Source organism: Protopterus annectens, chromosome 4.part0 (assembly GCF_019279795.1).
Source record: "Protopterus annectens isolate FY-2018-M chromosome 4.part0, PAN1.0, whole genome shotgun sequence".
Taxonomy (NCBI): domain Eukaryota; kingdom Metazoa; phylum Chordata; order Ceratodontiformes; family Protopteridae; genus Protopterus; species Protopterus annectens.
Window position 1 is genome coordinate 1,663,611,453 of NC_056733.1, and position 12,048 is coordinate 1,663,623,500.

Here is a 12,048-nt window from a genome sequence, read left to right on the forward strand (position 1 = left end):
AATAGGTTTTGATAGTTGTTTATATACCTGACCTGTATCTGACATACAAACTGTTCAAGATGCAGATGTTACTTCTACGTATTTATGTATTTCATTTATATTCATATATCTACATATCTGGCTGTCTTCAGGTGACATTATCATCTACATTTACACAGACCCTTACATTTCTAGCAACACACTGACATTTGTGGGGAACACAATCAGAAGCTACTCATGTGCCAGATTAACCTGTACATGCTGGCCATGAACCAAGAGTTGAGGACTGTATATATGCTTAAGAGCTACTGGCATTCCCTTCATCCACTTTATATGGACCTACACAAGTGTAGATTGACAGCACTTAATACAACTGTACTATTTCTATAATGCAAGGGTACAACAACTTATCAAAGAAAGTGACACGGACACAGTCCAGGAATTATACCTTTATTAATTACATTACACACTATCGTAGTGGCTCTCTCATTCATTTCATATTTTGGTGCCTGCAGAATACTTTTATTCCAGACTTATTACACCTTTATTAATGGGTTACAGCACTTTTTCACACTCTCTCACTTATTTTATATCACAATACATGCAGAGACTTTATTCAAGACTTATTATACCTTTATTAATGGGTTACAGCACTCTTTCATGCTCTCTCACTTATTTTATATAATAATACATGCAGAATAATTACTAACCTGCATGGTGGTGCAGCCTTAGCAGCCTATCTGCATAGGCTTGCCGATTCGCAACACGGACACATGCAGCTTTGAAGTAAATGAAGGGATATTGAGACATACTTATCCATTATATGGACTACAATAGCATTTCTTACATACTTCTTTCCATGGCTACCTACTCAGTAGTGGGGCATCTTGCATGTCACGGGCCTCCTGTATTCATCAGTTCAGTTGGTCCTGCTTCTGTCTCTTTAGGTCTGCATGGTGGTGACGGACCTGCTCACCAGTCAGAGGGACACCTGTGGCACTGGTGAGATCATGAGCTAACTGGTTCCAAGCCTCCACTTTGTACTCTGTCCCTTGGAACTGGCCCTGCAGGAGTCTTGACTCATGATGGTGAACAAGGAGCCAAACCATGTATTTTGACTGCTCAATGCCCCACCGTTGCGCTCGAAAGCGAGTACCCTCTCCAGCACCAGCCATTCTGACTGCATATGGGAGCTACAACCAGTTATGGTGTGTATTCCCACCTATGGAGCTTAAATATACCTCATTTCCCACACTTATTTGTGATTGGCCATTTTTGAAAATTCTCAGTTAACAGCAAACCTGCTTAGCAATGGTTAAACTTTCATTTATAAGTATATGTATGTTAACAGTGCATGTTTATGCTAAGCTGTCATGGCTTAGTGGTTCAGTACTTTGATTATGGTGCACAGTGTCCCGGATTTGAGCCTTGTCATTGCTTTTTATTTTACTACTGTCCAGACAGGCTAGGGAGTGTGGCTGTGTTTAGGTGACTTTGCTCAACTTTGCTCTACGTTGCTCCACGTTGCCCGACATTTCCCTACGGTGCACTGGTTAGAGTGGTGCACAGCTCCGCACAAACCTATTGCGCTATGTAAAGTGCTGCTTAGCTATGGGCAACTATATTGCATTATGTAAAGCGCTGCTTAGCTATGGGCAACTATATTGCACTAGGTACAACACTGCTTAACTATGGGCAATTATATGTCAATATCCTTAATGCTGCTCACCTTCTTATATTTATATATATACATTTTGTTCACTAATACATTGGCCATTTCAATACATTTTACTAAAATTTCATTCATATATGTCAGGAATTATTTTATATACTAATTTAAAACATAAAATAGAAAGGGGAGTGGTGGGACTAGAACTGGGAATGCCTCCTCTTTGTGCGAAGGCTGTACCACTATGCTATTGCTATTTGGCTTAATTTGCATAAACATTTCTTATTATGCTCTTCGATGTTGAAATTGCTAACTGTAGCTAAGCAATGGGCACACCTGCGCAAACACTCGCAAATACGGGCAGCTATATCTGGAATTATTAAAAAAAAAATAACAGTTTACATTTTACAATTACAATGGGGTTTAGTATGTGGGGATGTGTACTGTTTGCTATGTGTACATTTCAGTGGACTCGCTCATTGCACTTGTCATTTTCACATTTATATAGTTGCAGGGACGTGGATATTTGGACTGCTTGGCAGTCCGACATGCCCCCTGCAGTCTTACATGCTCTGTGTTAGCCTTCCAGTTGAGTCAGTGTGCCCTCATGCATATGCATGACGCACTGACATTATACTCTTAGACGGCCATTTCCGTGTAAGACTTATTTAGTCTTACATGGAGGATTTGTGAATCCCCCCATTTTCTTTCTTCCATCATATTACATTTTCTCTTCGCTTTCTCTGGTAACTTATCTAATAAAATTATCGACAAAAAAAAAAAAATTCAATGGTTTGTAAAACTTTTTCAGAACATTTTCTTCATTCATTTATCAACTGTTTTTATCATCGATTAGTTCCTTCTGTGGGTATACCAAGCATTTGTTTTTCAAAATCATGTTATACAAATCTTTTCCCAGCAATGTCATACATTTTTAATTTCCATAATTTAATTGTATTCCCATACTCTGTTTCTTACATAATATTCCTTTTCCCTTTCTTCCTTATCTTACATCTTTATACTCCATATAGCTTCATATCTATCATTTTGTTTTCTCTTTATTTCACATTTCTCATTGCCAAAAATAAATGTGTAGATGGTAAATGAATCACGGGAGTTTTACAATTTGATCCGTATTCCTTTTTTATTATAGTTTCTATTCTCTAGGAGTTGAATGCTGATCTCCAAATAAAACTAAGAAACTTCACTAATAATTATTTTCCCCTTTCAGTAGGAAACATATATGTTCATACCTAGAGATGCTCTTTTCTGCAACATATATTTTCAGTATCTAAGTCTTTTTTCAGAAATGACAAATAAAAACTTTTATTTTAGAAATGACAAATAAAAACTTTTATATGAAGTTACATTTTAATTGTTCCAGTATTTCGCCCCATTAATGTATCATACTTTTGTATTCAATAACATTTATTTCCCCAGATCTTTATTTCCTTTTTTGTAAAGCATATCACTCTTTTTTTATCTCAACAAATTCTTTACACTTCATTTTAACTCAACCATCATCTGTGCTGACAAATTCTAATCCAGAATTACAGTTACTCACTCAGACTGCCCTCATTTCTACTAAAACATGGATGAGCAATAATCACCTTGCCCTAAATCCTTCCCAAAAAATAAACTTGTGTTAATCAATCCTAAAAAAACACTTCCCTAAGCAAAGATGAATTTACTATTCAGTCCCAAAATAACACTTTCATTGAGGTTGTCCCTAACACTAAACTTCTAGGTGTCATCATAGATGAAAACCTAACAGTCAACCTCCATACTAACAGCAATATTGAAAAAAAAACATAAAAAACTGTGCATGCTCTACAAGCACAGATACTTCCTCACCCACTCTACAAGACTATCCCTAGCCTATTCCTTTCTGCTGCCATCTCTTCTTTACAGTGTTCCACTGCTTACCAATATTCAGTCCTCTGTTAAATCCAAACTGGAATCATGCTGCAATAAAATTGCTAAATTTGTAACCAATGCAAAATATTTATCTCATCATTGTACCTCATAATTTTGTTCTTGCTCTTCTCCAACCTCTAAATCTTCCACTCCTTCCTGTATCTTAAATCATCACATTGAACTATTTCTTGTCTGATTACTTCTTTATTCTCAAACCTTTCTTCAGTATCCTTTTCCATCGCACTTTTTTCTTTCACCATCTTCTACAATAATATCTTCTAATGTTTGTATTTTTTTCTGATATTTCCTCTTCATTTATTTTTTTTCTTTTTCTAATATAACATAGCCAAGCTATAAGTTCTGAAATTCTTTACATTTTCTACAAACTTGTTTATAGTTTTTGCAATTTGTTTTCTCTCCCCACATTCTCCATTTAATACAGTATTTACTAAATTGTTTTCATCACCAAAGAAACATGCTTTGTTTGACCCCAATGCTGAAAAAATCCTTTCCTAATGTTCACAATTATTGCATTTGAAATATGTGGAACTTTCCCATCTTTAACATCCATTGTTCTCTAATGGTTACATGTATATAAGATGCATACAAAGATATTATCACATCTTGTTAAATGTAATTAGAATCCTGTCATTATATTGTAGCACTATTTGTAAATAGTTGTATATAAAAGTTTTGTGTGTGTGTGTGTGTGTGTGTGTGTGTGTGTGTGTGTGTGTGTGTGTGTGTGTGTGTGTGTTTATTTTTTTATTTATCTGTGGGTTTTTCCTGTATTCTATAACACTGTATAGATATCTAATACATTATGACTATGTGCAAAAATCTACATTGTACATTAACAATGTTATTATTGTCATATTTCTCATATGTCTGTTATCTCGCTCTGCTGTCCATCTATGTCACTCTTCATATTGAGAAAACAAACTTTAAAGATACTTGTCTATTACTAGAATGAACAGTTGCTTCATCTAACTTTGCAAATGGTTTACTTTCAATGTATTATCATCTGTTACTGTGTATTGTATTATACAATTTGTTTAATGCAACAACAAAAAATAAAAACAAAGATTTGAAAAAAAAAAACATCCATTGTTACCCACACTCCCTAACTCCCTGTCCACACATTTCTCTCATTGCATATTGTTCTAATGTCGTACTTTGCCACACAAAGTAAAGTTTTTTAACTGAGGCTTATTTATGTCTGAAGTCCTAAAATAAGCATGTAGTCTCCCTTTTAGTTGTATTGCCAAACTCTGAATTAAAGTCTTGCCAATGTGCACTACATTCTTTTTTAATCCTCGGTAATGAACTTTTCTAACAAATTAAAGCTTTCAAGTATCATTTCACAAAATGTTTATCACCCAAATAGATTAATGTTGCTATGCCTCTAATGTCAAATCATCCATTTCTTCTTCCTTTCTTCTATACCTGCTGCATCCACATCTATCCTTCCTTTTTCTTTTAACAAAAAAAATATATATATATATTTATATATATATATATATATATATATATATATATATATATATATATATATATATATATATATAGATATATGAGATAATCCCTTAAAACCGACCACTCCACTGACGGAATACCTCCACTATTTTGTCTTCATTGGCTACTGCTCATGTTACTCCATTGTGCTTCATCTCATTCCCTTGGTCCAACCTTGATCATCAAATCTGCATTCTGTGGTGTCTCCAGTCCTCTGACTTCAAACACCATAATAATTATTTCATCGCCTTCTCTTCTATCAGTAATTTTTCTATTGTTCATCTCCCCATCTCTCCTGCACTTTGCTCCATATTGGAATTTCCAGAACTGCAGTACTTGATAAATTACACCATGTAGGAGCTCCAGGGACTTGGGAAAGATCATCAGTGACTTGGCCAAATTTTCCCTATCCAGTAAGAATACTACCTTACTTACCTCTCAAACTCTGAGCCCAAGAAATCTGGATAAAGCCAAAAATAATGGGGGAAAGCCCCAAAAATAGAGACAGGTTTTAAATATTGCTTGTATAAACTTAAACCATTGCTAGTATAACAAATTTTGTGTTAGTAGACATTTACATAAGGATATGAAATCTGACATTCAAATTCCTGTCATTATTTAGTGACTTCAGGCCTCAATTATTTGCCAGAAAAATAACAAATTTTACAAGGAACAGACCACAAATATGGATAAAAAATCTGGACTTTCTGCAAAAATCTGGGCAGTTGGGATGTATGGCACCTTGAGTCTCTTTTGAAAAGAGGACAAGGGCGTAGTGAGACTAAATTGGTGAACAAAGGGTAAAAAATAAATTGATCAAAAAGAGGATGTATGCTTTCATTATTAACATTTGTTTTCCATGTGTTCCTTGGGAATAAATCAAAGATCCATGTATGGCAAAGCTTCCTCAGCCCAGATTTGGGATCGTCTTTCCTGAAGCTAAGAAGGACTCATGTTGATTTAATAAAGTTGCAAACTTCTATGGTCTTCTTTTTCATGGAGTTATGAAGGAGTGATTAATACCTCTCTACTTTTCATACTACAAGTACATTTTTTCTAAATCTTCTCTTAAAACAATGACACAGTTTCAGGTATATAGTTTACCTGTATCTTTAGGGTAAATAGTATCAAAAGAGAGCTACAGCTATAAATATCTTTTTTTAGCTTTTTGCACCAACACAATAGCAGTTTGCTTTGCTATGTCATCTGCAACAGTGGCCTTTCAAAAACTTGACTTTCTTCAATAGCTGGTTAAGTAAGATCAAGGCACAGTTTGATGTGTGTTACGGACATTCTTTTATTCATTTTATAATTAATTATGTTTTGTTGATCAGGATGGTAGCATTTACAAAAGGAATACAGGGAGAAAATATCAGCAGGTAGAAACAAGAAAATATGAACAACATATGGAAAGCAACATGCATAAATAAAAAGTATAGATAAAATAATTCATGGAATCAGTACAAAATACAAAACTGTTCACATTTTGAATGCAATAACAGTGAGTGGCTAAAACACAAATCAATTAAACTGGTCAGGTAACATGTACATACATAAGGCAGACTATATAGTTTGGATATAAGTAAGTACACTATATGGTTTGGGTAACTATCACTGAACAGTCCTTCTGCAAAGAAATTCTGAAGGCAGAACGCATTCTTAGAATGTAGCTCAGTAGTATAGTGACAATACAATATCCCTGTTGACCCAGGTTTGACCAACTACACTAATGGAAATGATGTCAAGGGAGGAATGGAAGCAAATATAAAAAGTTGCTTTGCCTATCAAGAGAGGAAGGAATTGTTTAATTCTTTCTGTAGGAACACTTCTGTGGAAAACTAAAAAAGGACTGCTCCATGCAAGAGAGAAAGGGGGAATGTGAGACAAACAAATGAATGCATGCCCTCCTGCAATGATGCAAGTGAGATATAGAGACATGGTCTAGGCTCAACATAGTATGTCCTGTGTTGTGCTAGCCAGTCTATAGATTATGAAAGTAGACATTTAAAAGGAATATAGCTGAACCAAATGAGAATAACAGCTCACTGTCTTCCAGACCTATGCATCACACCCCACATTTCCATTGCTTTCCATTCCATTTACTTTTGTACTATAGTCATTGCTTTATCTTTAATACCTATCATGGCTTGTCTTTTTGTGTTTTTTTTTCTTGTAAAAGAGCTGCCACTCAAAATTTTGTTTAAGTAGCACTTGTGTTTCTAAATGACAATAAAGTTTCTTTGAATCTTTGAATGTTTTGAATCTTTGAATCTTTGCTGCCTGAAAAAAAGGCTATTCTTCAAAGAGTAGATTCTCCTTGGAAAATAAGGGTGTTATAAGTTGTTGTGCCGCAATACAGGATATGAGGAACATGTGGATTTATGAGGAGGTGGGGTTGGGAAAACCCATGAAATCATCATTCCTGTAAGGCAAGATCAATAAGTATTTTCCCATTTTACCCCACCATCTGCCGCTCCACAGTTCTCTCCGAAGTAAATGATTTCATAGATTAGTTCTAAGTTAACTGCCCTTGATAGTCATTTAAAGCCTAGCCAACTATCTCTTCTGAGACTCAAACCCTGCACCTTGTGTTTGTAAGGCAAACACCTTAACCATTAGGCCACCCTCCAAAATCAGTCCATTTGTTCTCCCATCACCAGAAGCAAGGTTTAAAAATGAACATCATTGAAGTAACCAACAGGGATGATTCAGGATATTTGTTATGTTCTATCCATGTGAGCCTACACAGTGGCAGCCAATGGTAGGGTATGCAATGGGAATTAGAGGTGAACTATCACTCACTTCTTCAAGGGTCTGATATTATCAGGACTGCTCCACCTTTCCACAGAAAGCACCATACATTTTACCGAAGTCTCCACCATGAAAATCAACATGCATGTTTATTCCTACATGTATACCTCTCCCCCTCATAGGATTGGTATGCCTGTCATCCATGCCTGAGATTTCAAGTGATTGTGCCATTACTTGAATGTGGGTTGCCTAGACCATAGTCTGTGCTATTTCTTCAGGCAAGTATTCATAAGCTGATTTAAAATTGTACTTAATTGCAATTAGCCAAACTTTCTCTTTCTGTCTGTAACAAAAAAATATATCCTCTGTTAACTATAAAATATTTAACTTCTAATATCTGCAGTGCTATGTCTTTCTCATTTTAACACAATACTCATTGCAAATTGAGTGGAACTTGACCAGAAAACTGATAGCAATTCATAATAACATTTAATTATATGTATTGCTACTTAAGACTTGAACAGTTTTCACTGGTATGTGGTAAAATAAACTATTTGCCATGAAATTAAACTGGTTTGTGTGTAAGTTTGTGCTATAAAATGAATAATATAAGCTCTATGCAATTCTGTGATATGCATCTGGGTAGTGGCCGAAAAGGGTCTATGGACCAGTCTACCTGGTCAACAAACATAAACAAACCAAAAGACAAACAAATAACTGATAAATACTAAATAAATAAATAAAGTTCATGAAATAATGAAAAGCCTTACCTGGAAATGCTGTTTTCTTTAATAGTGAAAGAATGCCTCAGCATCCACTTCACATAAATCTAGAACCTATAACAGTGCCTTTGAGGTAGACAGCTCTTCGATGTTTTATATTCTCCTTATCTTACTACTATCTTCCCAAGTGTGATTTTTTTTTCTTTGTGAAGTAAGATAAATATTTAATAAACTAAAGTGCATTATGTTTTATATATATATATATATATATATATATATATATATATATATATATATATATATATATATATAAAAATACTCAATTGACCTTTTATTTTACTTGCTTGTTCCAGTCATACAAAGAAAATTAAATATTGGAAGTATTCTGTCCCCCATCTCTTTGTTTACTCCTTCTGACACTAGTAGGCTCTCAACTTTCCAGTATCATTTACATTAAAGTTTAAATAAAATAACACAGTCCACAGACAGTTTTATTAAATTAAGAAAAGAGAATAATTCATTATTAACACCTTGCTCAGACCCACCATTCTGTGTGAAAAGGGAATCACCCTTACTAAAAATTACTATTTACAGCTGCAGGGCCTTTTTATGTTTGTTAATCTACATGAAAAACTGATAATTACAATATACTGAGAATGTGATATGTATGCATCTGATTGACATAGCTGGAGTTAGGTACCAGCAAACCCTGCAGTTGCTGGGGTCCCCAACCAAAGCACGTTTTTTTTATCATAATATTTTGTGGCATGTCTGTCAAACCAACAAAAGCTAGTACAACAATATTGTGTGCTTAATAAACCAGCTGGGTACTAACAACTATGAAGGATATCTCTGGTTATAGTAACAGTGTTTTGGCAAGTAACATGCTTCACAATTCCATTAAATATTTTACCACTGACATAGTTCACCTGGCTTAGTTAAATCTTGCTGTTAGACATTCTTTCCACTAAAGCTAACAACATAGCTAGCTTTAGGACACTGTAATATCTGTGGCTGCAGAGGAAGGCCCTTAGTCATCCTTGACTGTATGGGGCGGGGGTCACAAAAGCTGGTGCTGGTTGGGGGAAATGAAAATAATGTATCACTTTCCTTATTATACTCTTTAACTGAGCAAGGCTGAGATATGGCCCTGTTAGGATAAAGATGATAATGAACATAAGCTAGGTAAACACTAGAGAGATTAGCAGCCAAGAGTGGCTGATCTCAGTGCATACCTCAGATTTTATGAAGGGCAAAGGCTTCCAATCTTCAGGTATGGTTTTCTTTTTCATGTGATTTTTAATAATACTAATAGAACACCGGATACTATTATTCTCAGCTTCTTTGCTGAAGAATTATACGCAAAGCCAAAAATACTGGCAGAATAAGGGCAGGAACACATTTTAAATATTACTCTAGTAAATTAAAAAAAGTTAATAGAATAACACAGTTTGCATTAATATGCATTATTTGGACAGAAGCTCTGATCTCTGGATTTAATGGCTATTTGTAATTCTGAATGCTTTACCAGCAAGTCAAACTTTTTTACAAGGGACAGAGCAGAATTATGAGGAAAAGTCAGGGATGATCTATGAAATCAGACACAGTGACAGGTATACATTACTCCTCAAGGAGATAAATAAAAGTTAATTTCCCCTGTTACTGTCTGATGACTGCTAAACAACAATCACTAATATGGTGCAGCAGTACCAGTGTTGTACAATGTATTAATATTTGCTGAAATCAGCATAAAACTAGTATTGCTATAGTTTATGCTTCTTTGAGTGTGTAAAATATCACTGTGTTTTATCTGTGCATGCTCCCAATAATGCCAGGCCACATACGTTACTCTTCCAGGTATCAGTAAAAATGCAGTTAACAAGTAATTGCACTTTGTAATGCATAAAGTATATCAGAGAACATTTCGATGCTTAGATCTTCTAGGAGTCTGGTGGGCTCCACTTCCCATACTGTATAAATGGATTTTGACTTGGGCTTAGTGGTGACTTTTGCACTCAACCACACCCATTCTAAAACCAACCCTGCTCAGATGTGTGTACATATGTTTTTTTTTTTTTAGGTTTTGTTGGAGCTGAGACACAGTATGGTCATTATTTATTTTACTTTTTTTCACAGACTTCAGAGATATACAAAAAAGATTACCATAGCTTGTGTAGGGGTAGTATACATTCTGGAAGAAACAAAGTGGAATACATTACTCTAATCATTATTTTTTTTCTTTTGCAGGTAGTTTCTTTTTCAGATGCATGAGGAAAGGGACTGAAAGAAATAATATTTTAAAACTGTATTATATCCAACTATTCAAAAAATGCATAATAGTGAGAAATTAATGGAAAAGATTGGTAGTCACTTCAAAAATAGAAGAAGAGAGAAGGTTTCTTACATAGCAGACTGTATGTGTTTATAATAATGGTTTTACTGTAGGCAGCAATGTAGTTAGGGTGGGACAAAGTGGCAACTGTCCTGTGCTCAAAGTGTGTGGGGGCACAATCAGTCACCCATGACCAATCCTGATCCTTTTATTGCATACTGTTTTTTAAAAGTTGATATTGCATTTGCGGTCATTCATAAGTGCTGGAGCTCTTACTGTGTGGTTTAAACTATAGCAACAACTTCTTACAGTTTAAAAGAAAAAGCATATATATTTTTAATTAAACCTGAGTGCTGTAGTGCTATGTGCTGGGTATAAACTGTCACAAATGTTTGTTACAGTTTAAAAGAAATAGCATGTTGCTTTCTTTCATTCTTTCTTTCTTTTTTTATTACAGACTGAGTGTTGAGTTGTAATAATGTGGAATGAGTGAATAATTTTGGAACATTAAATGAGTAATCGATACTATTATTACATAAATAGGTATATAGTATTGTTGGATTATTTAGTATTTATGATTAAAAGAAAAGGATTATGAAATATGTATGTAGTAATTGGGGATAGTTTTAAATGGCAAAATATATAATTAAATTAACAGTCTCATATTATTTTGAGCTGTATATAGTGCTGTATTAATTATTTGTAAGTCACATTACCTTTTGGCTAGTTTTTTTATGAGATTTTAGGTGTTCGTAGACAGAGCAATAGCATAGTAGTTTGACTATTCGATAGTCAAAGTAGAAGTTTTGGTATCCATGGTAGACTATATTTCAGTAATAATATATACAGTTATAGTTGTAGACTCGTCTTTGTTTTTATTTTTGAATTTTAGTAGTTTTGTTTATAGAAAGGAAGAATTCAAAAAAATCTAGAATGTTAAAATGGTGTTTGAGGAATGTATTATAGTTTTGTATGTAATAAAATTAACATGGTGATTAAATTTGGCATATTATCTTTCAAAAGAAATATTTTTAAACACACAGTATGAGAAGTTTTAATATATTATCTATTAACATAAATGAACTAAATAATGGTAACAAAAGGAAACCATTAATGAGATATCTAAAATTAAATAGAGGAGACATTATATTCATGCAAGAGAC